The sequence below is a fragment of the Sapajus apella genome, unplaced genomic scaffold, assembly GCF_009761245.1.
Source record: "Sapajus apella isolate SASKATOON/1434 unplaced genomic scaffold, GSC_monkey_1.0 scaffold34, whole genome shotgun sequence".
NCBI lineage: Eukaryota > Metazoa > Chordata > Mammalia > Primates > Cebidae > Sapajus > Sapajus apella.
Window position 1 is genome coordinate 7378089 of NW_022436974.1, and position 26342 is coordinate 7404430.

The 26342-nt window shown below is 43.8% G+C and overlaps 1 long non-coding RNA gene across 1 annotated transcript in view; it reads left to right on the plus strand.

The window, feature by feature from the left end:
• The window catches only part of LOC116563177, a 115428-nt gene that overhangs the window by 60625 nt on the left and 28461 nt on the right, over positions 1–26342 (plus strand). The window contains exon 2 of the long non-coding RNA XR_004274258.1: positions 6692–6873. This is a non-coding gene — a long non-coding RNA (uncharacterized LOC116563177). The remainder of the gene's footprint in view (positions 1–6691; positions 6874–26342) is intronic.

Here is a 26342-nt window from a genome sequence, read left to right on the forward strand (position 1 = left end):
GCAGACTCCACCTGGATTCGTTCCCTGGATCTCAAGGCCCAAATAAGGCAGTGAACATACAAATGTGTTAATAATCATGAGCATAATTGTAGTTCAGAATTTGCAAAACACTTTTATTTGAAAGATCTCATTTTATCTTCACAACAGGCCTGTGAGAAGAGCAAGGGAGGTATAATCATTTCCCTTGTTTTACAACAGAGAAAACCAAGGATAAAGCTATGAAGTGCAGCTGGTCAGTGGCTGCCTCAGGGCTACTACTGGTATCACTGGACCCCTTCAGAACCAAGTATGAATGAAGGCAGAGCATGCTGACTCATGCAAGCTAGGGGGCTCCAAGCCTAGGGGACCAGTGGGCAGGGTGATTCTCAGAGAGGAGCAGGGAGCTAAATGTGAGGGAGGGAGCTGGGCTGAGAGACCCAGCCTATGGGGGATTCATTGGAAAGGGAGAAATTCTGAGTCTTGTCTTTTCTTTTGGTGCCTAGTGCTCATGTTAGGAGCTACCTGGGTCATGCCTGAATCTGTCTGCACATGCCTACCCCAGTCTTTTCTGCATGACAGAGGGCCAATGATCTTAAATCGTAGCTGTTGGGATGTCTAGATTCCTCCAAGTTAGCCTAAAAGAGGGGTGTCAGTCATCCTTCAGTACCATGCTGAAAGGCCACTCTCCAAGGAGGGGTCTGAAAATGAGTACCTCCATGTCTCTCTCACCCTTAGGAGCTTTTCACATGGAGTCAGAATACAGTCTAATGCAAGTGGGCAAATTGAAACACATTCTTTCCAGGTGATGATTGCTCTCTTCCTTATGCATATTTATTTACATAGAGCTTATATGTCTTTTTGAAAAATGCATGTTCCTAACTCCCAGATCCCTGCACTGGGCCCCAAAACTCTTTGTGGGATCTGTGTCTCTATTAAAGATAGTTTTCATCAGCTTTCATTAAGTCCCATGCCCCTGAGCCTGTTCTTTGTATTCCAAGTATTCCAGTAAATGGAAAGAAGGCAGGAAGGAAAGAAAAAACTGAAGGAGTGAGGCCCCCTCATTAATTGCACTACTTTGGTCTATAAGGAGCAGCAACATGGCTTTAGGTTCAAGAAACCTGAAATTGAATCTAGTTCTGTGATTATAAACAAGTATTTCCACATTTTTGAGTTTGGTTTCCTTGGCTATAGAATGAAGACATTAATACCTTCCCTTCCTGACTCATAAAAATGTTTCCAAGATCACATAAGATAAAACAAGGCTAAGTGCCTTATTGTAAGGCTAGGACAGCCTTGTGGCTGGGACTTTCTCTGTCAGTAGTTCTTAACAGGAGGGCTGCAATACCAGCCCTGGTTTTGGCATAGGCATTGGAAAAACAGAAATGAAGCAGTAGATTGGTTGTCTTCAATTCAGGAAGACAAAAAGGCCCAGGGCATCAGGATAGAGGAAAGCCTTGCTTGGAAATCCATCTCCCACTCACTGTTTCATCTTTTCTGTCAGCCTTGAGCTTTTATACAAAGAGCTATCACATATATGATCTTGTTGAGCCTCACCCCAGTCCTAGGAGGAGAAACCTTTCACTGACTGGAGCTATACAGGAACTAAGGGACAGGGCCTGGGGCTACACCCCATGCCTCCCGAGGCCCATGCCTGCACTCTTTCTCCATATCAGCCACCCAGATGGAGAGGGAAATTTTGGTCTGAGGATAGAGAAAGGGTGAGATTACTTTGGAGAATGGGTCACTTCAGAGAGGGTAGGTATAGAGTGAGGGAGCTGCAGGAGTGTAATATTGGGGTTTAGAGGTTCAGGGTGCCCTCAGCTCCCCTGAGAGGATGTTTCTCCAGGTTCTCCTGACCTCTCAAGAATGAGAGAGGGGCTATGGTGCAGTGCACAGTAAATGCCGGACTCAAAAGTGTTTGTAGAAAGTGATCTATTTAAAGAGAGAAACAGGAGAAGGAGAGAGATAGAAACAGGTAACTCTCACACTGAGTGACAGAATCCAGAAAGATGGGATCCAGGAGAGGAAAGCAGCTTCCAAGAGAGTGTTAGGGAATAGAGAGAGATGGAGTTTAGGAGGGGAAAACAGGCTTCCACGAGAGTGTGTGGAAGGGTAGTACACAGGGAAAATCCAGGAGAGATAAAGACGGCTTCCACAAAGGGAGTGTTCGTGGAAGGGTACCCAAACATGGAGTCCAAAGGGGTGTGGAAGAAGGGGACTTTTAACCTGGGAGGAACCCCACCTTCTCTAAGACCCCAGGCCAATGAAAGGAGTTCCTTAGAACTTCCACTGGAGTGACTGACTTAGTTTCTTCCCACACCTGCGAAATTTAAACAAAACCATTAAATCTCCCAGATGGAGAGAGATGGGAGTGGGGCATGGCACGAGGAAGTTCTTGCCCTTAAAACCATGACCCCTTGTGGACCCAGAAAGAGAACACATTCCCTCAGGAGGACTAAGAACCACAGCATAGGATGAGGATACTGGGGCCTGAGTAAGAAGTAGGAGAGAAAGTACAGAGAGCCATTTATTCCTTCATTCTGGTAGCCCTTCCAGACAAGTGAGAGCTAAAATGATGACACCCAGACTGATAACTCAAGCGCTAGAGAGGCTCAGAGAGTACGTTAAGGATAAGGTAGGGATGGGGCTGCTGTTGGGCTAACCCACAGGGTTTGTCAGAAACATCAGGGTGAGTCTGAACTAATTACCAAAGCCAGGCAGATGAGCAACCAGTTCATTAACTCAAAGGGACTGGTCAGAGGAAGATCTGGTTTCAAGGCCTTCGGACTGACACGGGGGACTCCAGAGCAGCCTGAGAGGGTTTTAAAGGCTGGAGAAGGCAAGGGCGGGACAGTATGGGAAACCCCCTGAGTTAGAAGTTGAATGCTGAGAAGGAGGCTGGAGAACTGAGAAGTCAGACAAAAAGAGAAAGGGCATGCCTGGGTTTTTCTTTTAGAAAGACCACTCTGCCTGGAGTATGAAGGATAATGACATGCAGCAGAAGGCTAAAGAAGCCTGCTGAGCCATAAAAAATGATGAGTTCGTGTCCTTTGTAGGGACATGGATGAACCTGGAAACCATCATTCTCAGCAAACTGACACAAGAACAGAAAATCAAACACCGCGTGTTCTCACTCATAGGCAGGTGTTGAACAATGAGAACACGTGGACACAGGGAGGGGAGCATCACACACTGAGGTCTGTTGGGGGTAACTAGGGGAGGGACAGCGGCGGGTGAGGAGTTGGGGAGGGATAACACTGGGACAAATGCCAGATATAGGTGATAGGGAGGAAAGCAGCAAACCACATTGCTATCTATGTACCTGTGCAACAATCCTGCATGTTCTTCACATGTACTCAAAAACTTAAAATGCAATAAAATATAAAAAGAAAAAGAAAGATAAATGACACACTAAAAAAAAAAAAAAGAAGGCTGCTGAAGGCCTAATTCAGTGACAGTGCAGACAGAAAGAAATGAGACATAAAAGAGGCAGAATCCGCTGGATTTAGTAATAATTTTGAGATAAGTAGGGACTCCTCCTAAAGGCCTGCTGTTCCCAACTGCAAGCATAAAAATAAAGGAAAATCTTGGGTTTATTCAGGGGAAATTCCAGGCACCCAAGTGTCTGTGAGATGTAAGTGAGCAACTTGATAAGCAAGAAGGTAATAATAGCTTAAAACAACAGCCAAGGAAGTTAGAGTCACGAGATGTTCCCTATAAAAACTAAAGATGACTCAGCTTACATTCTTGAGCTGTTTTGCAGCACCCCAGGCCCCCATCAAATAGACCCACTGGCACATAGACCTCAGATAAGGGAGGGCTGAGAATTGAACTCTGACCTCTGTTCTTTGCTCTCAATTTCTTCCTGAGGGGCCTGGAGGTAAGGCTATGTTCATGAGCCAGAATTAACATTCTTTTCTGACCTCATATTTTTAGACCAAGCTTTGTGTCCTGAGCCAATTGCAAATGAGAAAATCTTTGAATCTACCTATGACCTGTAAGCTGCTGCTTTGAGATGTTTCGCCTTTTTAGGTTAAACCAATGGATAGCCTCCGTGTATTGATATATGACTGCCTGTAATCTCTTTCTCCCCACCTTTAAAAGCCCTTACTTGCAAGCTGTCAGGGAGGTTGAGTCTTAAGCATGAGCTGCCCAGTTCTCCTTGCTTGGTGCCCTGAAAATAAATGCCCTCCTTTCTCCTGCTGCAAACCTCTGTGTGGATGTTTAGCCTTACTGCACTGGGCAAGTGGACCCTAGCTGCGTTCTGTAACAATTTGAATAGGAGATGACTTGTGAAGGAAATGTCAAGAATGACTTCTAGATTTGCTGACTTAAGAGACTAGAAAACTTAATTCAGGCCCTCGCTTTGCCATTATTTTCAAACTTTCAGACCATAAGCTGCTGTCCCCTTTTAGGCCTCAGTTTCTACTTCTCAGGATAGAAAAGTTGATCTAGAGTAGTAGTGTTCCAGCAATGGTCCTGGGGCCATCCTGCAGGTGTGGCTGGGCCTCCTGGAAAGAGCCCCCTGCTGGAGTCAGAAGATCCAGCTCACATCTTGACCCAGCCTGTGATGTCAGGAGGGGGCAGTATTTCTGAGCTTAGGTCTTTATTTGTATAAATGGAGATAATTATTCATTGATTCAGGAAATACACATTTGGGGCAAAAGATAAAAGGAAGGAAATATGGTCTGTGCTTCCTGGAGAAGTAGGCATACAAACCAATAGTTATAAAAGAGCTGGGTAAGTGCCAGAATTATATAAACCAAACAGAGAGAGGAGCCCAAAGGTAGGAGGGACCAAGTACAGGAGCTGCATCTAGAAATAGGACAACGGGTAGGCAGGAAGATCAGGGAAAGGGTACTGTGGACTGAGAAGTAGGCTGAGCCTTCCCCGGGCTGAGAACTAAGCTGAGCCCTCCCTGGGCTGAGAACTAGGCTGAGCCCTCCCTTGCTCGACCCCTGACTTTTGGTTGCCCTTCCTTGATCCTAACCTCTCTCTCCTGCCATCTAAATAGCAATCCTTTTCCTCATCTGCAAATGAGGTTCTGAGGGATTTTTTCAGAAAGCAAGACTGACTCACTCCATATTATTAATCCCTCATTTGCAAAGAGTTTGCCTAACCCAACATCGAGGGGTGGACACATGATGCTGGATTTCCAGGTATCAGAGACAGGCCTTACTCCACCTTCTATAAGCATATGCCTACACAGGTATTGCATGTCCTGAAGAGCAGATATTGTATTTACTTCATAGTTGTATTCCCAGTGCCTTATGCCAAGCCTGCCACGTGGTTGTAACTAATAATTGTGTGGTGAGTGAATCAAGTTCCATGAAGTCTTTAAATTTCAAAGGGTTAGTGGCTCCTTTCTCAGCCTCCAGGCAGGATTGCATCTCAATCACCACACCTGGAAGCTATTCAGGCTCCAACAGATTTAATGGCACCCACCTGAGAAATAGGCAGAGACGAAGCAACACTTCATATAACTTTCATTCACTAGACAAGTACATATTGAGCAACTCCTCTATGCCAGTCTCTGAACAAATGCGTGAATGACCTCAAGAACATTACAGCCTAATTGGGGGACGGATACTGCATTCATAATTGCCACACAGTGGAGGCCCAAGGGGGATGGAATTGGTTTTGCTTCAGGGATCTTGCTTGGGAGATATTTGAGCTCTATCTTGAAAAATGAGTAAGCATTCAACAGGTGGATAGGCTGGTAGGGTTAGAGGGGAGTAGGGGACTTGGGATACAGGAATTTAAGGCAAGAGATGTCCGTGAGTATTGTGTTTACAGCAGTGCTATTCAAAATGCAGATCCACAATGAGATGAGGAATTTTCCCTAGCATTACATCCTTAAATGAGAAAGCCTTACTATTAAAACACTGTCCCCTGAACTAAAGTGTGTTTATGACCATTGATTTACATTCTAGCCCAGGCCGCTCTATGAGTTGGAAACATTGTTTATGGACAGGCAACAGGTCTGGAGACTACATCACTGCTTTATGGTTAACCATGTGCTTTTCACAAAAATTCAAGCTCTTTTACCCCTCAAAAAAAATCCTCTGACACATTGCCAGGGCAGATATCATAATCCTCACTTTACAGGTTGGGATATTGAAACTCAGAAAGGTTAAGGTACACATCACCCCACTGATGAGCAGGGAGGCTGGGATATGAAGGCAGGAGTACTCTCCCAGCCCTTTACTCTTCTCATTCATCAATTGTTCTCAGCTGAGAAGAGACCGGCAGTGGTTAGCTCCTATCTGCAAGAAAATGAGGCTGACCTGAGTAATAACTTTATAGCCAGCATGTCCCCAGCAACAAATGTCAAAGTATAGAACGTAAGTGTGTCACATATGTGACCTTCCATGGTATTTCTCATGTTCCTCCATCTCATATTGCTGTCATGTCTTAAATAGAGGCAGGATGACTTTTCCTTTCCAGCCCCCACTCTGGAGTTGCCTCCACCTGCCCTCCCAGGAGAGTTTCCTCCAGCTCAGCCTGGGCTTGATGTTGGTCCCATGCAAGGAGATGTCTCATGCATTCATAGCGATAGCAGACATCTACTCAAAATAGGCTTACCTTTCCACAAATGCCATTCTCAGTATGCTGCTCTTATCCTGGCAGTTGGGGCTATGATGCTATTCTCAGCTCTTGTGTCTATTCCCTTGGAGTAGAGCTTCCTGGGCGCAGCCTTTTTTTTTTCCAGGTGAAGAAGCCAAAAGCAAATGAAGACAACTACAGGGAAGTTCACAAAGGCCGGGAGAGATAAGAGCCTTCCAAGTTAAGGAACCATAAATCTTCAGTTATGATCTGGCTGTTTCTCCAAGCAGCAAGCTAGCAGGGAAACCTCAAAGGGCCTGAGCCTATGATTCCTATGGCCCTATGACAGTGAGTACATTTTACAAAACTTGAGCGAGCCGTGGATGGTCAATGTCTCTAACACCTGGCCTTTCGGAATGAAGCCATGCTGCCCATCAACATCCTGGAGGGCCTCCTGCCTGGAAAAGAGGCTCGAGCAGGGTTGTTCACAGCTGCAGACCCTTAGCTGAGAAGTAATCAGAATCTTCAGCCTTTTCCAAGCTGAGTCTTGGAAAAGGCAATATAGACTCTCGCTGCCAAGGAGGATTAAAGAAAATTACTGGAGAGATTCTTGCTGTATGTGTGTGCCCTTCGCCTTGGCTTGGGGTCCCATATTCTGAAATAGTACTATAATGAAGAAAGAGAAAGAGCACTGACTGTCAGTCAAGAGGCTGTCCTGGCCTCAATGCTAACTCTCCTTTGGCCCAGGGAAAATCCCTTAACCTCTCTGGGCCTCTGTTTTCTACCATATAAAACTGGGTACTGTCCTAGCTGCCCCAGGAATGGGAGAAGATCCCAACCAATGCCCAAAGGCTTTGATAAGACATCAGACTCCAGCTGGCCATATCCCTGGCCACAGTATATGCCATATTATTTACCTGTCTATTCTGTTTACCTATATCCATTTTCCATATATACTTCTCCTCTGATTACTACTCTCCCTCTGTTCTTTATAACAACCCTTTAAGATCTTCCCTTTCTGAGAAATTTCTATCTTCATTCCACTGTGAGCATCTTGAAGTCAGGACCCTCCCCTTATTTTTATTCATAGTTCCTAGCTGACCCAGTAAATGTCCACTGAATAAGAGATTGATATTTTCCAACAACAGAACATGACTCCAAAATAATTTGTTATATTTAATAAGAACTTATATCAATTGACTATGCACCAGGAGTTATTCTTAACATTAAACATGTATCAACATATTTAGAACTGTCATGAGATCCTTGGGGTGTAACTTTGCCAGCTGGAAACCCCTGTGGCTGGTGGCACCTTCCGCCTGAGTATTACTTGGACCCGCTGGATTTGTTCCACCCACTCAGCCTGGCAGGCTGTGCTTGGCTCATACTATCAGCCCAGATCCCACACCTGCCAAGGGTGAGCCAGGTGCAGAGTGGCAAGGGATATGTGGGCGAGTGAGTGTGGGGTCTGGCCACTGTGCACAGCCAGGCATGCTGACTGCTGCGACAGGGCAGGCAGCTGCAGGTGTTGGCACAGGAGCTGGCCCCATGTGAGGCTCTGGCTGAACCACGTGTACCACATGCAGCTTCCACTATGGACACCCGTGTCTGGATGAGGGGAACATGGTGGTACCTGGAAGCTTGGAGACACTAGGGATTACAAAGCCCCAAGCGGGGTGTCATAGCCCTGGCTCAAGGAGCCCCTAGGTCTGAGCTCTGCGAAGACCTGCAGTTCCTTTCTCCTTTTCACTGCCTGAAACATGGTGAGCAAGGGGAATGTTTCAGCCCTGTTTGTGTTACAGTCTTGCTATTCAACAGGTCTTGAGTTTTTGTCCCACATCCAGGAGAAATGAGGTATACATAAAACTGGAGGGTGAACAAGGCAGAGAGAAGTTTCATTGAGTAACAGAACAGCTCTCAGGAGATACGCAGTGGGTAGCTCCTTTCTGGAGGCAGGTCGTCCTGACTAGTGTTCAGCTCTCAACCAAGAAGAGACCTACGGTTTTAGCTCCTATCTGTAGGCAGGTCATTCCAACATCTCTGTGAGTCTGGCTGGGGCTGGGGTTTCTGTGGGCATCAGAAGGGAGGACGTGCATGATAATTGGTCCATGGGTAGCCATGAGTGGGCCCGGAAAAAGCATCATAAGTTCTCACTCCCAGCCACAAACTCCACCTGGAATGGGCAGCCAAGCCCCCATGCTTCAGGTCATCCCTGGATTGAAAGTGAGGCATCACCGGGGACCTGCCCCTTTCTGCCCAGGAGCCTGTCTGTCTCTTGCTGCCATCACATTTTATCCACAGCACTCAGGCTGTTTGTGCTGAGGGGTTCCTGCAGGCCTCCTCTGAGCCACTCTCAGCCACCCTTTGGCCTCCCTTCCATGCTCATTGGTGCCCAAAGCCTGGAGGAGGCCAAGGCAGCAGGGGGCTGGAATGTTAGTGCTGCCCTGAGCACGTGCACACTTAGCTGAGTCACAATAGCACCTAGGCTCAGCCAGAACTTTGCTCTGAAATTGGAGCAGGCACTGGGAGCAAGGAGAGGCCAGGCAGCAGGAGCAAGCACTTCCAAGCCTGTGGAGGCTGAGGGGTTTCCCAGGCCCCTGAGAGCATAGGGATACCCAGGCCCGCAGCCATGGCTGGGTGGCTGCATCTGTGCCCAGTAAGGCGGGGCTCCTGCCCCGTCAGCTCGGAAGGGGGCAGGGCCCCCACTTGTTCCTGGCTCCCACGGGGGCTCTATAGAGCATGCAGCCCCTGCTGTGCCTCCCCTGCTGCAGCCAGTGTCTTCATAGCAGCCACTCCAGATGTGCCGCTGCTGCCATCACTAGGCACTATTGTTATACCTGTTTTGTATATTAACATTTATGTCTAATAGTTGTGATATTAGAACTATTAGGATAACTGGCTCCTCTGTTGGTCTATTTCTCTCGTCTATTTTTCTCTTGCTTTGATCCTTTCTTCTCGGTTTCTAGTATGCCCGATGATTTGGGGTTGAATGCCAGTAATTTTGCATGAAAATGGTAGAGACGTTTCAAGGCTCTGGATGATGTTACATTTCTCCAGAGACGATTTGCTTTTGAATCTGAAGGCAGTTCAGATTGAGACAAATTAGATTAATCAACTCTGGAATTGAACTGATTTGAATCTGTGCTTTAGTTTTTGTGATGTCCAGCCTGTTTCCAATTCATCATTGCTCCTAGAGTGTTGACCTTCCATGTGTTTACCAGTGTCTCTCCACCTTGGTGGGCTCTTAATCCCAATTTTTAACTTCCAAAAAATGAGTGCTACTAAAAGCTCTGCTCAGCTTCTCAGCTCCTTAGCCACCATTTGCTGCCCAGCTTCTCAGTCTCTTGGCTGCTTTTTAGAAGTCAGAGGGGTGTATCAGTCTGTTCTTGCATTGCTATAAAGAACTACCTGAGACTGGGTAATTTATTAAAAAAAAAAAAAAAAAAAAAAACGTTCAACTGCTTCATGGTTCTATGGGCTGTATGGGTTTCTGCTTCTGGAGAGACCTCAGGAAACTCACAGTCATGTTGGAAGGTGAAGGGAAGGCAAGTATGCCTTCACATGGCAGAGCAGGAGAGGGAGAGTGAAGTGGGAAGTGCTATACTTTAACCACATCTCATCAGAACTCACTCATAATCACAAGAATAGCAAGGGGGAAATCCACCCCATGATCCAGTCACCTCCCACCAGGTCCCCTCCTCAACATTGAGGATTACAATTCAACATGAGATTTGAGTGGGGACAGAGCCAAACCATATCAAGGGGAAAACTGGCTCCAAACGTTGGGGTAACATTTTCTTTCTCTTTGGGATTTCGACAATTCAGGTCATCACTGCCTTCCTGCCAATACACTTAAAAAATAATATGTATGTATATATTATTTTAAAGGTCTGTATATTTAATTTAAGATATATATACATACAAATAATATGTATACATTACTTTAAAGGCATGTATATATTTATATATATATATATATATAGTGTATATTGTATATGTATATACACATACTTTTATAGTCCTTAGCAACATAGTTATTCTAATTCAACCTAGTCCACAGAGTTGGAAAATAAAATACTTATTTTTAATTTATAGACAAAGAAACTGAGTCATAGGAATGTTAAATAACTTCCCTAGTTACTATGTTTTAAGTGAAACAGTTACTCATTTATTCGAAAATATTTACTAAGCACCATCCATATATTAAACACTGCTGTGGGCATTGTGGATGCACAGATTAATAAGCCAGTCCTTGCCTTCCAGGATCTCAGGGTTGAGTGGAATCACTCATAATTCAGTGCAGCCAGTACAACTACTGAGGAAGGGGCCATTGCTCAGGAGCTCAGGTGACGGGCCTGGCCTGGGTTTGTTATGCTCCCTTAGACTTCTTTCTCTACATAAATATCTCCCCTAGGATACAGTATATTTCTTGAGGTCATTGTCTGGGTCATTCATTTCTCCATCCCCAGTGCCCAAATGGTGCCTCGAACAAAGCAGGTCCTCCATAAATACCTGCTGAATTGCATTTATTCTCAAACAGCGATGAAAACAAGGATAGGATGAAGGCTGTAAGATGATGGTTAGTCCCTTAGTTGCCAGTCAGAAATACCTGGTCCACTCTCTTTCCAGTAACTTGTTGTATGAACAGGGCAAGTCACCACTCCTGTCTGGGCCCATTTTCTCAACTGGGGATTTGGGAGGTTGGACTAGATTATACCTAAGATCCCTTCCAGCTCTGTGTCCTTGTAGCTAAGTGTGACCCCACAGAGGATGAATGGCTGTAGCCTAACCCAGTGTGTCCCTGTGTGCCCTCTTTGGGCTGCAGTTGTGGTCAAATGGTCTTTTAGACAAAACTAGGGTGGCTGTTCCTAGGTCTATCTGTCTTATTTTTTACTGTGGAAAAAATGTACTGTGAAAAGCTTTTCTCTGATAAATGCCAGGAATTCTGTGCAGGAGAGGCCTGCTTGAGGGAGGAAGAATATGAGGAGACATTTTCTAGTCGTCTTCCCCTGGGCTGGCTCCAACCTTCCTGCTCTGTCTCTCACTTTTCCTAGCACAGAATTTACTTTCCCATTTGAGAAAATAGTGCTGTCTCTATGGCAAGCATGATGCTTAGGGAGGAAGCCAGTTCCCTCTGCTAGTTTGTCTAAGTGGCATTTATCTGTCTGGGAAATGGGGTTGCCCAGGTCTCACAAAGGCATCTCCAGAAACAAGTGGACACAGATTTATACTCAGCTGATTAGTAGGGTGACCTGCACCCCTATCACCCCTGAGAAAGAGCATTTGCCTCCAAAAGCCTCTGTGGAAGCAGAGAAGCATTGGCACTACAGCAGAAGGGGAGGTATAGAGGTTCAGCCAGCTTACCTCATCTCATGGATAAAAACCTGGGCCCTGAGTGGGTCAGTGGCTCTCCTAGGTCACACAGTTGATTTGCAAGGTAGAGCATAAAGTTTACTGTTACAATGAGACAGCTCAGCTGGCCCCCTGGGTGGGAGCTGAGCTTAATTTCATTCTTGAATCACATCATCAATTTCCTCCTCTGTCTCATTACAGGTGCCATCAGCCTCCCAGCATTGCTGGGCTTGAGTTCCTTCCCAAAAACCCAAAGTCTGATTGGGCCAGTTATGCATTTCCAAACATACAACTCCCACGATGGGAGGAGGGAGAGGAGGCATCCAGGGTTGTTTTTGTGGATTATGCAGTTACTGACCTAATTGGGGAGGGGAAAAAAAGAACTGCCACAGGTAATACTGACATGTTGGAGAAGGTATGGAGGAGATGAAATGCTGACTGGGGTCTTTGAAAACATTGTATGCTCTAATTGGATGTGTCTCTTCAGAACTCACCGGTGGCAGGCCCATCACAGGCTCCTTTTAATCAGTGGAATCCACATTTCCCCACTGCAGCTTTGTACAGAAGAGAGAGCAAGGGGGCAGAGGCCGGAGGGAAGATGTGGTTCCAATTTGAAATATGGTAATTTGGGAAGAAGATTCTATTTAAAATAGAATTGCCAGGTTTCTTCTGCTTTATGCCTTACTGAGTAGATTTTTTGAAGGAAAAAGAAACTGTTCATCTTTTGGAGCAAGAGCCTGGAGTCATATGCTGACCTATTTTCTTCTCTTCTTCTACAATGTACATGTGTGTATGGTGTCCTTTTCCAAGATTTCCAGTAGCAGAGTTCACTGTTCCTCAGTCCAAGGAGTAGTACAGAGAGGAGACAGACAGGTACATGTGGCAAAGGCAGAAAAGGAAGGGCCAAGCAAGAGTGGGAGCGGCCAAAAGGCTGAGACCTCACACCAGGGTTCAGGATAGAGAATCTCTGACCAGGATGAGGCTGGGGTTGACCCTCATGTTCATTTATTCACTCAACAAACATTGGTTGGGCAGAGCTACTCACTGTTAGGCCTTGGAACTCTTCCCTTATAAGCCTTAAGGATCTCCACACTACATTCTAAGCTCATCTTGGGACAAATCCAAACACCTGGGAAGGTCTCAGGACTAACAGAGGTGTCTGAAACGTGGGGAGACCCCGACCACAGAGTACCGTCAAAACCCTGTGGACCATTCAATACCATAGTCCGGCTCTCAGTTAGATCCACCGCTCTGATCTGCACAAGATGCTATAACAGAATACCGTAGACTGGGTGCTTTGTAAACAACATAACTTTGTTTTTTTCAGTTCTGGGGGCAGGAAGTCTAAGATCAAGGCATTGGCTGATTCAGTGTCTGGAGAGGGCCTGCTTCCTGGTTCATAGACTGCTGTCTTCTGGCTGTGTCCCAACACGGTGGAAGGGAAAGGATGGTCTCTGGGGCCTCTTGGGTACTTATCCATGGAGAATCACCTCTTAAAAGCTCTGCCCCCTAATACCATCACTAGGAAGGGTTAGAATTTCAACATATACATTTTGAAGGGACATAAACATTCAGTCTATAGCACCCACATCCTCAGGATAGCCTCAGAATCAATCAAGATTGAGAGACAGAGGTAGGAAGAAGTAAAAAAGGAGATCATTTGGGTTGGTTTGTTACATAACAGTGGATCACCAAAACAGATGGGAAGCCAATAGACTAAGGGTCAACAACTTTTTCTGTAAAGGGCCAGGTAGGTATATTTTGTGATCTGCAGGTCAAATGATCTCTGTGGCAATCACTCAATTTCCCATTATAGTCAAAAGCAGCCACAGACCATATGTAAACAAATGGGCATGGCTGTGTTGCAGTAGAACTTTATTTATGAAAACATGTGGTGGGCAAGATTCAGTGAGCCAGTTGTAGTTTTCCAGCCTGCAATGGAGGGTTTGAAGCAGCAGACTGATATGCTCTCGTTTAGACACAGAGAGCTCTTTCTGACAGCCATGTAAAGGAAAGACTAAGTGGGGCAAGAGATGAGGTCAGGCTGTCGTCAGATGAGAGACGATGATGGCTCAACCTAGGGTTTTACTAGTAGAAGTGGAATGATGTAATTGTAAACCTATGTTGGAGGTGGCACTGACAAGATTACTGAGACAGCTAAGCATAGAGCCAGATGATGATTGCTTTGAGGCAAGTATGCAAAAGGAATCTATGTGAACTTAGAGAAGGGGTACCCAGATTATGGGGGTCATGGAGGAGGCAACTGCTGAAAAGGAAATAGCCAGGGGAAAGAACTGGAAGGATAATCTTCCGGGCAAGAAGAGTAGTAGCAGCTCATGATGGCTAAGCTTGGAGGAGTCCACAGTGCCAGAAATAAAAGGTAACAGACTGTAATGACTCTGGAGGACAGGCGGCAGTCAGATCTTGAAAGCTCAAGAGGTCATTCCCTGCAAGATTAAAGATGGACCAGCCAGCTGAGAGTCACCAGTCCTTTCCCAGGGCTTCTTCCCAACCATTGTTTCCAAGAATGCCTTAGGACATCTTCCTACTGTGAGTTTTGAAGCTTTCCCCTACAAAGGGAGCTTAGGTGTGTTATCAGGAGCCCTGGCTGCTGCACTTGATAGGTATGGGTCATGTTGCAGGTTCTGCTGACTCTCAGTTTCCTCATCAGTAAAGTGGCAGTAGTAACAATCTCATGGAATGGTTGGAAAGACCAACTGCACATAAAAATGCTTTGCAAACGCCACAGAAATGCCAGGGTTTATTAAGGTGACATTATTGATTATAACAGCATCCTGCCTCTCCTATAAGATTATTTTATTTTTCTCATTCTATACCCTCACAATTCTCTTCTGATTATTTTTCTGGGTTATGGGAAAAGCCCTTTGTTCCTTGCTCCAAAATTCTATGGGGATATGGTCACCCCGCCCCACCTCTGGGAAGAAAGCAGTTTTGGCTTTTTTCACTTCCCCACCCCAGGATGTCCAGGAGCTAGCGTGGATGTTTCTCCAGCAGTCCTCAACTTGGCCTTGAAGCCATTGCTGCAGGCTGGCCGTCCCAAGGAGCAATCCCCCACCACTTCCCTTCTCCCCACCACCAGCAGAGTCCTCTTCATCCTGCAGCTAGAAATTCCTCTCAAAGAAAGCACTTTTCCAAGAGATAGGTAAATGGCCTTGAGGTGCTCTGCAGAGCTTACCCTTCATCTCTCTCCCTTTTGTTCTGTTTCTCTCATGGCATTTCAGAGAACTTTGCAGAAGGCCCGTGTGTATGTGCCATTTCAGTTCCATGGCTCAGTGCACAGCATGGTTTGACAGCCTACCTGAGGCAAGTTAACCCTCCATGTTGCTCCATAACCTGCAGCTGTTCCAGGCTCAGCCCAGAGACACAGTCCTCGGCTCAGTGCGGACCCTCATCCCTGAGTCCATAGCACTACACAGCTCCTAGGGCAGCTGTGTTCATGTAGACTTTAATGTGAGTAATGCCCCACTGCTCACCCTTTCTTAACCACGTGTTTTTATGGTGACTATCAGAGCTCAGAATCTGACCTCTTGAACTGACCAAGTCTTTAGAGTCTGGTAATTTAATAGCTTTAATAGCGAAGGCACAGGCTTTGCATCAGCCTGACCTAGGTGCTAATCCCAGAACCAGCCCCAACAGGCTAAGAAACCTAGGCAATCTCTTTTTGCTCATGAGGGAATAATATTCTATGAGGTGGTTGTGAGGACAAAGTTTCAAACATGGAGATGTGTTACAAATAGAGAGTGAAGCCACAGAGGTTAAGGGGTGGCTTGAACATAGTGTTCTGACACCAACTGGCATGTGATGGGTACTCAATAAATGCTTGATCAATTGAGAAATCACATCAATAACAGGCCCTCACATGGTAATTCTGTGGAAATTTTATTTTACTTGTGTAATTGTGATTGTTAGTGTGAATTACTTTTATAATCAGAAAAAAGTTCAATAAGCATTATTAAATAAATGCAAGCAAAAAAGCAAGAGACACTAGTAACAGGCAGAGATGAACTTGACAGTATGAATTATACATGAATTAGGAAACTGGAAGTGATTTGGAGTCCTCCTTTGTTGAACTTTGGAACTAGTTCTCATGATTTTCTGTCCACATGGCTATTTCTTGCCCCCAAAGAGTCCATGGTCTAGAGGAGAGAAAGCTTGAAAAATCCATCTGTGTGATAAGGGCAGTCAGCTACAGGGACAGACGAAAGGCGGCAACCTGGCCTGGGAGGCTATGGGCTGGTAGGTTAGAAGAGGCCCCGCAGAGGCATGGACAAGTAAGCCAAGTTGTGACTCATGGCCAGGAGTTATCCTGGTGAAGAAGGGGCAGATTGCTGTGGGATCAGCATGGCACATGCAGTGGCAGGGAGCGTGGCTGTTTGATCTGCACAAGTCACTAACCTCTTTTGGCCTCAACACTATCTTCTGTAAAATGAAAGGGCTGGACCAGTTTCTCTGGTTCTCAATCCTGATTACAATATACAGTGACCTGGGGCATTAAAAAAAAAAAAATCAAAACCCAAGGTTCACCTTGTATCAATTAAATCAGAAGCACTAGTGATGGGATCCAGGTGATGATATTTTTTTATGGTATCATTAATGATTTTTATTTTATTTGTACATTCTAAGTTTCTATAAAAAATCTTTATCATTTTTTTAAATAAGAGAAAAAATAATAAAATTAGTCCCCAGATTAATAACATCTGGCACTGCCGAAAGTGTGGAAAATGACCACTATCTCATACCACAGCTTGGAAGAAAACTTGCTAAATCTTTTTCTGAATTATCTTGGCAATGCAATAAGTATCATAAGCATTAAAATGTTGCAGAATACCTGACTCAGCAATTTCATTTCTAGTTATTTATCCAGGTGAATTTCTTTTTTTCCTTTTGAGATGAAGTCTTGCTCTGTCCACTGTGGCTGGAGTGCAGTGGTGCAAGCTCACTGCAACCTCCACCTCCTCCACAATCTGTACTTCCCCCCAACTTTTTTTAAATTATACTTTAAGTTCCGGGGTACATGTGCAGATAGTGCAGCTTTGTTACATAGGTATACACATGCCATGGTGGTTTGCTGCCTCAGGTGATGGTATTTTTAAAGGGCTTCATGTAGTTATCATGTACAGCCAGGATTGGGGACCACTGGACTAGAAGTTTTGTAAGTTGCTTTCTGACTGTTCCTCTGACAGCATGTCTCTGAGGTTGAGATAAACATCTTTAACTTTTTCACGAATAAAAATTTAGCAGTATAAAATAAATCAAAAATAACAAATTGATTTCTTTAAGCCATTTACAATTAATGTGAGAGGGGTGGAAGAAAAAAACAACAAAAGGGTTAGAAGAGCAAGACAGAAATCTTGCTTCCATAGGGAAGTTAACTGCTATAGTCAATTATGATATAAAAAGAAGATGGAAACATACCCACTCAGGAACATTTACCCCACACTGCTCATTTCAAGGTTACATCAGTCTTCTCCCAGGACTGTGGACCCAGCAGTGCATTAATCAAATGTAGAGATATAAGCCATAGTCCTCATCATAGTAACCAGGCTGCCTCAAATGTGCCCATGGATAGCTAACAGGTTATATTAGTTTACTAGAGCTGCTGTAACAAAGTCCCACAAACTGAGTGGCTAAACACAGAATTTGTTCTTTCTTGCTTCTGGAGGCAGAAGTCTAGAAACGAGGTCTGAAAGATAGTCTAAAAGCGAGGCTGTGCTCTCTTGGATGACTCTAGGAGAGAGTCTGTTCTGTGCTTTATCTTTGTTAGCTTCCAGTGTAGCCAGCGATGTTCAGCATCCTTGGCTTGCGGACACATCACTCCCATTTCTGCCTCTGTCATCACATGGTGTTTCCCCTGTGTGTCTTCACATTGTCTTCCCTCTGTGTATGTGTTTGTATCTCTTTTCTTATGAGGACACCAGTCATATTGGATTAGGACCCAACCTAATGACCTCATCTTAACTTGATTACATCAGCAAAGACCCGATTTCCAAATATAGTCATGTTCACAGGTACTGAGGGTTAGACATCCGCATATCTTTTTGGAAGGCATACCTCAATTCATAACACCAGCCTACTTAAGCGATTTGGTGAAGGCCTTGGGCAGTTCGGAAAATCATCAGCCAAAGTAGTTGTTGACCTGGAATACTTGATCTTTGAATTGACCAATGAAGCAAGATGAAGAACTGACTAGGCACAATTTCAGTTTTCATAGCTGATAGGGTGATTATTTTCATTTACTTTTTAAAGTTCACTTGAAAATTATTTCAGTAGCTTTAGGGATTCAAGTGGTTTTTTGCAAGAGTGATTAAAGAACAAGAATGCAACAACAATAACAAAAATCTGACCCAGCTTGGTATGTAAAAAATCCAAACTTACAAGGTAGAAAAATTATGGGAGAATTATTTCCCATATTTACATATTTACTCCCATTATTACAGAGGGGCGCTTTGAGTTATAAAAATGTTTTTCTACTTAGTCATAGACCAATATTTAGACATCACTTTATACTTTATACATCATTTTCATATTAATCTATTATCCAGATAATCTTCTCAATGACCCTATGAGTTAGAAACCATGAACCCATTTTACAGAAGAGGTGAAGAGGCTCCCTTATAAATGGGAGAACCAGGGCTCTGCACAGCCTAGCACACAGCAGGAGCTCTCTTTGCCCCCCAAGCCCCCTCTCAGGGTCCTGTGAAGAGTAAGTTTTCCTCATGCATTTTACATTAGTGAATTTATGGAGTGTTGATCTGCAGCTTTTTTGGAAACATATTTACCATGTAAAACAAAACTTACCTCTGCTTGTGGCCAACCCTAAAGCACTATAAAAAAGAATTGGATTTTTTTGAAGAAAAGAGAAAGGGGCTTAGAAATTTTTACCCACAGCTTGATGAATTTAGTTTTCTATCAATAGTCTTGGTGACAGACAATACCTGTTGTCACGACCACCTCATGCTGCTCTCTCAGGTCCCCAGGCAATTAGTGACTCTTCCTACTATTTAAAGCAGCAGACTGGTGATTTTCTATGGACTTTTGACAGTAAAATTGGCATTTGCTCAGTTTGTTTTCTCTGACTAATTTGGAAAGACGTCACATTTGAAAAAAAGATTTCATTACGAATGAACTTTCCATTTGGGAAACCAGTATCACAAAAGAGGCTGTGACAATTATGCTGCTCTTAATTTATTTCTCACCTTTTCTTGCACCTTACTTACTTCAGTGAGGTTATACAATACCTCATTAGGCAAGGAGGTGGAGTGCAAAAATCTCGTAGGGTCTTATAAGTCGATGTAAGGTCTTTGGCTTCTACTCTGGGAAATATGGCGATTTTTTAACAATGGAGGTCTTAAGAGGTTTTTGAACAAAGAAGTGATGTGATGTATGTTTGAAAGGATCACTTTGGCTGCTGTTTTCAGAATGGACAATAGGGTTTGTGGGTTTGTGGCAGGTGTTTAAAAAAAGAAAATGAATTAGGATGCTCTTGTATAGTCCAGGAGAGACATGAGATTGGCTTGAGCCAGAGTAGCAATGGTGAAAAATGGCTGTATTCTGCAGAAGTTAGAGCTAACAGAATTTCCTGATAGATTGGATATGAGGCATAAGAGAAAGAAAGGAGTTAAGGATGACTTCAGGATTTTTCTCTCTGTAACTAGAATGATAAAGTTGTCATCAACTAAACTGTGCAAAGCTGAAAATGAGGTTTGAAGGAGAAGATAGAACTTTGGAGACATTTTACATTTGAGATATCTACTAGATCATCTACATGGATATTGTTGCTTGGAGTTCAGGGACATTGTCAGCACATAGGAGAAATTTAAGACTGGAGACTGGGATAAGACATCATCAGAGAAGACTATAGAGGTAGAAAGTAGACAAAGGGAGGCCCTAAGTACTCTGACATGTAAAGGCCGGAGAGATAAGGAAGAATCAGCAAAGGGGACTGAGAGAGAGTCTCCAGTGAGGCGGGAGGAGAACCAGGCAACCATAGTGTCCCAGGAACACAAAAGGAAGAAATGGGATCCACTCTGCCCAAAGATGTGGAGTCTTAAATTGCTTTTCAAATTTAGTGATGGGGGCCATCATAGAATAGCTTTTCAACACCTAGGGCTGTGCCTAAAGATCTGTGTCCAGAAAATTTGTCATGAAACCATCAAGAATCCCTGAATTTGCAAATTCTTATCTAAGAATTTTCCCCATTGTTTCATTTATTCAACACCTTTTAAAAGCTAGGAGTAATCACATTTATAAAATGTCTTTATAGTCTCTATCCCTTTTCACTAACTTCTGAAATCACCAGTGCTACTTGAGTTCTCTGTTCTCTATTTCATTCTGTTAGGTTAGAATCTGTGTTTGATTCCTAACTTCACTTACTAGTTGTGTAAATGTGGGAAAATTTCATCTCTTAAATGTCAAATTCCTTACCTCTAAAAATGAGACCTGTAGTAAGCACTCATGGGAATTTTGTGGGGGTTAAATGAGAAGATATTTGTGCAGCATTAATTAGGTGGCATTGTAGGGGTAAACAAAGTGTTTCATCCCTCCATGAGATTACTGCGCATATGACCACAAGCACAGAGGACAAATCACACTGAGAGGCAGATGCTGGGTGGTTGACTAGGTTCCCTCAACAGCTATTGACCACTTCCTAGAAACCCACCTCCCAGCATATGTAATCCAAACTGGAGTACTACAAAATTAGCAAAGATTTATATGTAATGGATGTTCCATTTGCTTGACAATATTTGGAATTTAAACCCGCAAATGCTAATAAGGGCCAACTACATTGAGTGAGTGCATGAAGGAACAGGTAGGGAAAGGAGGGCTGTAGTAATTAATTCTGCTTGAGTGGGTTTTCCCATAAGACCCTTAGATTTAGTCTTGATGACTTAAGAAAGAAAAATAAAACAAGAAAAAAGTATTCCAGGTCAAGTGAACATAATGTGCAATGTACAATCTTTAAAGAACATGTTCTTTATAGGTAAACAGTTCAGTAGGACCAAAGCCAAGGGCAATAGGATCAGGGGAGGGAATCAGGGAGTGGGTAATGAGCAGAGATGAAGCTGGAGAAGAAGGCCAGGGTCACATCAGTGAGATCCCCTGGGTTGTGCTAAGTGGGTGAACTTTTTCCTGAATAGAAGTGACTAGAGTCCCTGCATGGCTTTATGTAGGAAGTGGCATGGCCACGTTTGTATTTTAGTGCTATCACTTAGACTGTCAAATGGAAGACGGTCTAGAGAGGAGAGGACGGTGGGACGAAAAGCTGCTGACATCGTTTCTTGTTCCTTCTGTTTGACACATCTCATTTCTCTCCAATCTCCGGAGATAGTATGCAAATATTCTTCTATTATATACTTTAAAAAATTCTCAGTTCAAATGTTATCAGTCTATTCTCTTTCTATTATATTGTTTATGTTCTTCACAGACACCCCTGAAATTACCTTAAGTGATTTCCTTTGCCTTCTTTATTAGTATTCCAGTGAGTTCTCCAAAAGTTCTAAATAATGGTGGCAGCTTCTCCAAAGTTTTAGTGATTCCAGCTGGAGTAGCAGATGTCATGATGGATACCTCCTCCCCACCAGTCCTCATCTTCTGCCTATCACTGGGAATCCCTGTGAGCACAGGCCATATGAGTTGAGTACTAAAGATCTTCCAATTAAGACTTCCCCATATTCTGAACCCCAAGAAATTACCATTTGGGGGACTTTGATTTTCCCTCTGGTATAATTAAGACTCTCAAAAGGACTCTCCTTGGGATTTAGAGTATAATCATTTTGAGATAATTCCTCCTAAAATGAGCTTCCATGATTAAACAGCAGCCACTTTGGAGTTTGTGTCTGGCTCAGAGGCCTGCCCCACTTTCTGGCACCTTCTTTTCGTTCTTGAGTGGCAAAGCTGCTTCTCCCCACCTGCTCCTGCTACTGCTTCCTCAGCACACAGCTGTTGAGAGCAAACATTCACTGTCCTTGGCCTAATAAGTAACTTCAGAGTCTCTCAACCTTCTATTGAAAGTCAGCTTGCTTCATTCCAACCCCAGCATTCTTCCTATCAAATCTCGCACATGTTCTAATTTATTTATAATTAGCCAAATGCATGACCTTCCCCAGAAACCCCTGCAGCCTGTTTATAGTCTCCTCCCTGAGGTCTCTCTGAAGCTGACAACATTGCCAGTAGCCACTTCTCACATGCTCAAACTTGCTGAGATTTCAAGCTTCTCAAGACTCCTTTCTCCCAGGAATTTCAGTATTTGATTTCCTTTGAATATCTTATGTTAGTGCTACCTTGATTACATACTTTTCCAGTTCCCAGAACCTTCCACAATTACATGGAGTAATAGAATTGCCAAACTGATTTCTAGAGGTCCTTTTGTCTTTTCTGCCTCTGAGCAGAACAGTAAAGGTACAAAGTATTTTGCCAAGGACAATAACACAAAATACCTGGCAGGGCACAAAACGTGTGTGTGCATGGCTGAAAATAGCCTGGGAACCCACATACAACATAAGCAATTAATAGAGAGGCACACAATCTTCTCTGTGGATCTGGGTCAGAGCCAAGGAGGAACTACAGCAAAATTTGTGCATTTCCAAGTAAGTTTATTATTTTTTTTTTAAAGGAAGGAATAAGACAGTTCTTTTTTCTTTGTCTTTCTCAGAATACTGTATCTGGAAAGAAAAAGATTATAGATAAAGACCAACCTCTGGCTAATACTAAGGCTAGTGAATTCATCTTGATATTTGCCTTAAGTTTTTACTAATTATTCTAGAAAAATAAGATGTAATTGACAACAAATACAGCAAAGTTAACATTAAAACCAGGATATTTGTAAATTTTCAAGTACGTAAATGGTTAGTAGCTGGCCTTATTGAGCCAAGGGTTTGACACTAATGGGAGTGAGGGAGTCAGGAGAGCTGAACATAACCAGGCTTTCTCGCTGGGCATTCAGACTGTCTTGCTCTTTAAATATCTAAAGCTACTGATAAAGCACATAGAATTTATTCCCATTCAAGTATAAATGAAGAACAACAACCTAAAATATGTATCTGTTTTTGAACCAAGATCAAAACTAGCTAAAAGTAGACTCATTGAATAATGGCAAGGAGGAATTTGGGACAGTGCACTGCAAATCAGAAATAAATCATAAAAGGTTGCCTGTGGCTCTCTCTTGCTGGGTAAGGTAAGATCTGTTGAAAGTTCTCAACAACTTAGGATTTCCTGAACACTTTCATACTTCCATGTTCCCTCATCATTCTGTTGAATCCTACTGTTCTCACCTCAAACCCACCTCGGACATTTCCCACCCTGTCTCCTGGCATGCTTAATCAGTCACCCCTCCTCTGTGTGACCTCTGATACTAGAATACATCTCTACTGCTGTACTCGGCACACTGTTACATAATTTGCATGCTCACATGCCTGTCCCCTCCATTAGCCCACAAGATCTTCAACAGGAGTTTCGGACCCTGCGAGACTGGTAAAGGCTAAATGTTCAGAAAATACCTGTGGCCTTGAAGTAAATTGAAAATTGGTAGTGTTACCAGTAGGTGTCCAGGTTCTTGGCATCTCGAACAAAGAATTGGACAAAACACACAAATGAAGTGAGGAAAGCAAAAGCAGGGATTTATTGGGAACAAAGTACACACCACAGGGTGGGAGCAGACTAAGTACGGAGGCTCAAGAGCCCTGCTTACAGAATTTTCTGGGGTTTCAGTACTCTAGAGGTTTCCCATTGGTTACTTCATAAGTATTCCATGTAAATGAAGAGAATGAAGTCACAGAATCATTTACTCAAAATGCTCCCTACTGTAGATGGAGAGGATATTACTTGGTGTGTGATCTAAGTAAATGGAGAGGATGAAAGTGAAGTTACAAAGTAGAAATGGCAGTAATGGAGAGGATGAAGTGAAGTTACAAAGCCATTCACATTCCTGTCGTTGCTGAGGTGCTCTCATTCAATTCAGCTCTAGGAAGTCAGCCTGGATTGGCCTTATGTTCCCTGCCTGCCTCGTGCCCTATTCTCCTGTCTCATCTCCCCTCTGCAAGCCATGATCCCCATAAATCTTTATGGGAAGCGGAAGGACCAACAGTCATTCTTCTGTGTCTGCTTCCTGCTGACTTGGGGCATAGTCCCTACCTATTGGGGATCACAGAACTTTTGTCCTGCTCTGTTTAGTGGAAACAGGGAAGATCCTTGATGGCCCTGGGTGGTGTCTTCACCTGGAGTGGCTGGAACACTTGTTACACAGCTTGATGATCTCTATGTGTCAGGAAAGACATTAGGTTACAGGGAACCTTGGGATGGATACCTATGTCCTCAGGAATATTTGTCATAGAAATGTGTTTTTGAAATTCTGCTTAATTACTACAAAGGAAGTGATTTTATCTATTTGGAAGAAGGCAATTAAATTGCAAAAATAAAAATGGCTACCAGTTTCCACCCCACAGTAACTATGCAACAAAGACACAGAAAATTGGTAGGTGTTGAAAAATGCGCGCTTTGAAGAGATCTTCCAAACAGGCTTTGTGTGAGCAACATGGCTGTTTATTCACCTGGGTGCAGGTGGACCAAGGCCAAAAGGGCATTAGCAAAGGGCAGTGGGATGCGAGTTGGTTTTATAGGTTTGGGTAGTTTTTTGGGGGGTAGAGGGGTTGCAGAGTAAGTTTAGTTACAGTGGTGGGGGGTAGGGGCAAGGAGTATACATGACCACAAGTTCAGTTACAATGGCAGGGTTGGGTGAGAGGTATTTACATTACCATAAGAACAGTTAAGATGGCAGGGTTGGGTGAGGGGCTTGTCTGGAGAAGCTCTGCTGGGCAATTAGGGACAATGGCAAAACACAGGCAGTGGGTGGGAGACTTCAGCCGAGGCAAGCAGGACTTCAGACTTTCAGGCTCCAGACTTGTATATGCAGACCTGACACACCTGTCTCTTTATATATAGAGAGAAAGAATTAGAGAAGAGGGGGTGGTAACAGGTTTTAGGGGGTGGGGGCGACGTTTCTCAAAGCTTCTTCGAGCAGGATTGGGGGCGGGGTGGAAAACTAAAAATGGGAAAGAATTTAGACTGCTGGGAGATTTTGGGGAAACGGGTAACATTACGGGGTTGATGGAAGGAGCAATTGTCGTATTGACTGATTGGTTATTGCTTGTATACGATTTTGTAGGAATTGAGAGATTAATTGGAAAAACAGGGTTTAAATAAGATAAGGAGAAAAAGTATTAGAGGACTAAGGATTGGAAGAAGCCACAACTTCCATTTGGACAGTGTCTAGCCAGTTTAGCCAGGTTTAGAATAACTATTTGCCAGATTAGTGAGCTTTTGGGCTCTGTCTTTTAATTTATTGATGGCATTATACATGAGGCAGTCTGGTTGACATAAAACAACATTTTATTGGAGCTTTGGACCCGAATGCCAAGGGAACCAGCAAGGGCTGCTGCTGCTAAACATTGTAGCGGAGCTTGGTAGGTTAACTGTGTGGAGGGAGAGCTTTTGTTTTTATGGTGTATCAGGAAGTGTGTGGTATTTATAAACAACCACTTTTATGAACAAGATTGGGTTTGAGCAGAGAACGGGAGCCAGATTAAGAGTGAAATATTAGCTGTAATTGCCTGGAGGAAACATGTAAACCAGCAACTTAAAAGCAGGGTATGTAAAAGTAAATGAATACAGTGAATCTGAGCACTGTTAGACAGACAGTAATAGAAACAGACTTTTTGAGGTGTGGTTTAAGTAGCAGGGGCGACTGCATAAAGGTGGAGAAGGGGAGGGGCTGAAAGTAAGTGTGAGTTGTGAAGAGAAAACTTTGGAGGCTGTGAGGGCTGGACGGTAAATGGGGCATAGCCTGTGATTTTGAGGGATTTTAAGAGTATTAGGGCGGCAGCTCCTGCTGTGCGTTGTCCTGAGGGCCAGCCCAGGACTGTGAGGTTAAGTTGTTTGGATAAAAAGGCTACAGGCCATGGGCCTGGCTCCTATATGAGAATTCCAACCACACAGCCCTGGATTTTAGCAGTATATAATGAAAAAGTGTTGAGACAGGTTGGGGAGAGCTAGGGAGGGAGCCGTTTTTAGAGCTATGTTTTAAGAAGCTAAAGAGGATTGAGGAAAGGATTTGGGATTAGTAGGGTTGGATACGTTTTCTTTAGTGAGTTGATACAATGGCTTAGTTAGAATAGCGAAACCTGGTATCCAGAGGTGAAAGTGGCAACCACACCCAGGAAGGAAAGAAGCTGTTGTTTGGTGGATGGGGTTGGGGTTGGGAAATTGACTGGATACCATTGGCAGGGAGAGCCCGTGTATGCTGGTGAAAGATTATAACAGATGGGGAAGAAATTTGGGCTTTGGAAGGGGATACACGATACCCCTTTGAGTATAGATGCTGAAGAAGCAGGAGGATGAATTAAAAGGCCATGTTGCAATAAACGGGGCTTTACTTTTTTTTTTTTTTTTTT